Source organism: Brachyhypopomus gauderio, chromosome 17 (genome assembly GCF_052324685.1).
Source record: "Brachyhypopomus gauderio isolate BG-103 chromosome 17, BGAUD_0.2, whole genome shotgun sequence".
Taxonomy (NCBI): domain Eukaryota; kingdom Metazoa; phylum Chordata; class Actinopteri; order Gymnotiformes; family Hypopomidae; genus Brachyhypopomus; species Brachyhypopomus gauderio.
In genome coordinates, this window is record NC_135227.1 from 21243604 (window position 1) to 21249017 (window position 5414).

General features: G+C 44.4%; 1 long non-coding RNA gene across 2 annotated transcripts; it reads left to right on the top strand.

The window, feature by feature from the left end:
- The first annotated feature begins 544 nt into the window (after positions 1-544).
- LOC143481186 (uncharacterized) lies at positions 545-4200 on the top strand. Of its 2 annotated transcripts, none has more exons than XR_013121969.1 (3): positions 545-676; positions 3628-3750; positions 3970-4200. It is a non-coding gene; the product is annotated as an uncharacterized LOC143481186 (long non-coding RNA). The 2 variants fall into 2 exon arrangements; XR_013121970.1 differs by lacking the exon at positions 545-676 and adding an exon at positions 1328-1469.
- Positions 4201-5414: the final 1214 nt, after the last annotated feature.

Here is a 5414-nt window from a genome sequence, read left to right on the forward strand (position 1 = left end):
AGAAATTATTGTTTTACCTTTTAGAGAGGTTTTATTGTTTCAAATCATGTCCTAATGTGTAGCTAAAGACACAATGTTAGATCTCCATTTTGACCTAATTCAATTCCGTCAAGTCATAAATACGAAAGTAAACACTGTCGGCGCAGTTAAGCCACTAGCCAGGTGTCTGACGTTGTACTGTTATGTTAAGGGGTTGGAAATAAGCATTTTATTCTGAGCGATGCGTACAGGTTAGGAAATGGCGGCGTAGTACGGAAATAAATAGTACTGGCCACTAGAGGGCAGCAAATCATCTTTTTCTGGGTTGTCCCTTAAAATCATGTAGCGCGTGCACCAATGTTTATACGAAAATAGAAATATATATTACACCACACGAAACTTGTGTGCACTGTTACAGTGCAAATTCACAGAAATGACGTGAACAGTTTGCGCTAAGCTTCTACTTCTCACTTAAGCCATGCTAATATTTGGTATTGATGGCTGCAATATATCCAAATAAAACACCGGTCTTAATATTGTCGTTGGTGTAAACGGACCTAATACTCTCTCCTCCCACGTCGAAGTGTCCACAGTGTTTGACCATCGTCACTGTCTCCTGGAGCCTTTATCAAAACATGCGGCATTGTGGAAGATCTTGCGCTGGGTTGATTTTCCAACGGTCCACCTTTTCACCAAGGTCAGTCCCATCCATCACTTAGGCCTCACTTCGACCCGTGAGAACATGTTTTATAATTGCTGATCGTTAACGTGGACATGGATGTGTTTGTGGGACTGGGAGATCACGGAGTTCAAGAAAGATATGTGCGTGTTATTCAGGTGGAGGGTGTTCAAATGGACACGTGGTGCTTCCTTCTGGCGCAGACTGCAGGCTGTTTGACCCCCCCTCGTCTCAGGGGAGCCCCAGGGAGAGGGTGGCACGTGTCTATAAGAGTATTAACCCCCCCTCTCTGTTTCTCAGAACGGTATCATCATGTTCGACCTTCTAAGATACACGACAAACAAAACCTCACACAAAACAAAAGCAGGTGGTTTTTTTTCAAATAGATGTACTGTAGAATGTGTATTGAAGCACTTGCAATAGTTTCCATTATTTATAGAATAAAACTTTGCATGGGTCGAGTTTTAGTGTCTTGAATCTACGTGACTGAAACGCAGAATGATTTATATTTAGCTTCCGATTTTCGTCTGAAAGGTTCTTGTGTGGCTATGCATAGTACATAGGCTACTGAAATAATAATGCAAATTACTGTAGGTGTTTGTCGGATATATATCAGGACCCGCGGTCCTTAAACCTAAATTCATCTGTCTTGTGCTTGCACAACGCTACCCATGTGAGGTGTTTAAAGAATGAATGCAAAACGACCTGGTTGTGTTTATCCTCGCGTGGCGCGGTCTCGCGCGTGGGTGAGGGGCCCTAACAGTCGCGTGAGCCACGTGCCCTCAGCGCTCGCGCCCGTAAACCAGCCAAGGTGGGTTATTTACACCATAACGGCTGACCGTCCCTATATTAACACAACAGAGTTGACATGGTGCCCTAAAGGTCGTTTTAGAGATATTTTTTTCTTGGATGCATTTTTCGCACTAGTAAATTAGAGCTGTGATTTAAAACAATACAGCCAAACAAATGTAGTCTAATCATTAGGTGGGTAAATGTTATATTTAAAATATTAAATGTGCATTTGTGTAGTCTAACTCGTATACGTTATCGACGTACTCAATCGCTTATGATAAATTGAAATAAAAATTGCATCCGTGTTAAAAGTCTGTGCCGGGTAAACCTTCCATTTCACGATTATCTGGTCAGTAACGGTGATACAAACCCGATACGAAACGTTTGCTCGTTTTTAATTCTTACTGTTATTAAACCAGTCCCACCAGGATTTCGCGGGCCTTTTTTGTGATTGTTGCGGGCTAAAATGTTTGATGTTGCGGGTGTTTTTCAAAAAAATTGCGATGGAAGTTGCGGTGTGTTTTTGCTTTTTTGTGAGTACATTACAATAGGGAGTAAATGTTGTATGGTTTCCTCTATTTAGTAGTCCATTTTAATTATCTATTTACCTATTTATTCAGGGTTGCCAACTTTTCAAGATCGCTTGGAGTGAGATTTGAACCTGGAGGGGGTGGCGAACATATATTGTTGACGGGGGGGCTGTAAAATGGACACAAATTAAGTATTATATCGAGATCGATCGTCAGTGCTTGGCGCCAGAGCGAACTAGTAACTCATAGATATGGATCAGAGATAAATAAACTTTATCTCTGACTTTAAACTTTATCTCAGTTTAAAGTAGGGTTGCCACCTAGGTCTGACAAAAAACAAGGACACTGTCATACTGAGCGAGTGTAATCTGTTGAGCGGGGTGGGCGGCGAACGTAAGTTGTTGAACGCGGCGTGGCGAACGTAAACTTAACGTAAAACGTTACCGGAGGGGTTTAAAATGGACACAGCGAGAAAAAAACAGATTTAAAGTGTGCAGAAACAGTCTGAATCATGGTTTGAACTAACCTAGTTTTTTTTTGCCGGGACCGAATATTAAAAAGACGAAAAACCGGGACAGTCCCGGGAAAACCGGGAAAGGTGGCAACACTAGTTTAAACTTTTAAACTTTATCTCAGACCCTCGCCGCTTGCGTGCGCTGCAGTGACTTCGCGGGCTACCGTTGCATTGTGGGGAATGCAGTGTTTATGCGTGCAAAACACCATCGGGCAGCTGTGGCCTGCGGGCCGGTTCTAATAGTAATTAAATATCATCCAGGGGGCATAGATAATCAATTCGCGGGTCGGATCTGGACAGTGTATCCCCGCTTTCATGTAGTGTACTGGGATACTGCTTTTCCCGATCTTTTTGCCGTTATTTGCGTCGCTCATGCTGCTTTCAGTCTGCTCCTCTTGAACGTATATACGGAAGTAAGGCGGGAGTTTGTCGACGTCACATCAAGACGACATCAGTGATTGGTCAAATGTGCGGGAAAGTTGCGGTGATTGGCTGAAGTTGCAACACCGCCCTGAATTCGCGGGGTTTGCTTGAAGTTGCAAATCGCAACATCTCGACTTTCTGGAGGGTCTGTTAAACGTCATGATATTAGCATACAAGCGATACTGTGTGTGCATGAACTGGATTCTTTCTTAAACCGAATAGGGCCTTTTAAACATTGTTCTTACTGGGCGGTATGACAGTGAATTGATCATTCTGCAGTTCTGTCTTTCGTCGATTGGTTTTCTTCCGTCCTCTGTGATTGAGAAGAAATGATGTAGTGCAACGTGTAACCCTGGAGCCCTTCACACTGGGCCACGTGTCCTGGGCGCTGCAGTTAACTCGTTATCTTACCCGAGGCCCAAGGCCTGGACCTGCAGCGCAGAATAACTGCGTCCTTCTGTGGTGCACTGTGCGTTTCTGGGTTCAAAGTACCTCCGTAACACCGGCAGGTCTGCTGAACTAGCATGCTCACCTCCTAACAGGCGAATTCGCTTCACCAGCTCACAATAACATGAGTTATTCAGACATCGTACACCGTATTCGTGGAATCAAACTTGTTTTTCATTTTCTTGCAGGTGATTTCTAGGTTTCTCTGTGATTGTAGACTTGCAGGTATTTTGCATTTTAATCTTTTAGTCTGTGTTGTGCAGGTTTGATCAAATGTAGGTCATAAGGCACGCTCGCATGCGTCCGGCCCGAAGATCTGTTCGGCCTGTCTCACACCAGATGAAACTTGCCTTTTAAAACCAGGATCCTTCTGCTCATTACCCGGGGTACACAGCCACCGTTCTAGCTTACGTATCACAGCGTCTTCCTACATTTCTCATCAACGTTGTATTTTTTGCCAACAGCGTTTTATCTTGTGGTAAAAATAACAAATAGCCTACATTCAAAATAAATGATAATATTGTTCAAACAGTTAATTATAATTATGGGGTAAAATAAAAATAAAGAAAGAATGCGTAACTTTTCTCCATAAATCTTTATTCCAGTTTAATGTGGAGGCACTGAAGACTGAGCTGTGGTACGGAAACACCGTAGTGCTGGACACGAGCCTTCAGACCTGCGGGACGTTTCAGGACCTACTCATTAATATCTGCTTCACTGAGCATGACACCCAGTTCAGCTAACAGAATCATCAAATGGATTCTCTCTCTCTCTCTCTCTTTCTTGCTTCCTTGTTGTGTGTAGTTTTTTCTCTTGGCATTCACCGCGTGCCTTAATTGTTTTTAAATAAAATCAAGGTCCACTGTGAACACAAAGAGCTCAAACCTTCATCTCCACATCTCACCCAACACCACCACCATCACTTCATCTCCACATCACCCAACACCACCACCATCACTTCATCTCCACATCACCCAACACCACCACCATCACTTCATCTCCACATCACCCAACACCACCATCATCACTTCATCTCCACATCACCCAACACCACCACCATCACTTCATCTCCACATCACCCAACACCACCATCATCACTTCATCTCTACATCACCCAACACCACCACCATCACTTCATCTCCACATCACCCAACACCACCATCATCACTTCATCTCCACATCACCCAACACCACCACCATCACTTCATCTCCACATCACCCAACACCACCATCATCACTTCATCTCTACATCACCCAACACCACCATCATCACTTCATCTCCACATCACCCAACACCACCATCATCACTTCATCTCCACATCACCCAACACCACCACCATCATTTCATCTCTACATCACCCAACACCACCATCATCACTTCATCTCCACATCACCCAACACCACCATCATCACTTCATCTCCACATCTCACCCAACACCACCACCATCACTTCATCTCCACATCTCACCCAACACCACCACCATCACTTCATCTCCACATCACCCAACACCACCATCATCACTTCATCTCCGCATCACCCAACACCACCATCATCACTTCATCTCCATCACCCAACACCACCATCATCACTTCATCTCCATCACCCAACACCACCATCATCACTTCATCTCCACATTACCCAACACCACCATCATCACTTCATCTCCACATCACCCAACACCACCATCATCACTTCATCTCCATCACCCAACACCACCATCATCACTTCATCTCCACATCACCCAACACCACCACCATCACTTCATCTCCACATCACCCAACACCACCACCATCACTTCATCTCCACATCACCCAACACCACCACCATCACTTCATCTCCACATCACCCAACACCACCATCATCACTTCATCTCCATCACCCAACACCACCATCATCACTTCATCTCCATCACCCAACACCACCATCATCACTTCATCTCCACATCACCCAACACCACCACCATCATTTCATCTCTACATCACCCAACACCACCATCATCACTTCATCTCTACATCACCCAACACCATCACCATCACTTCATCTCCACAT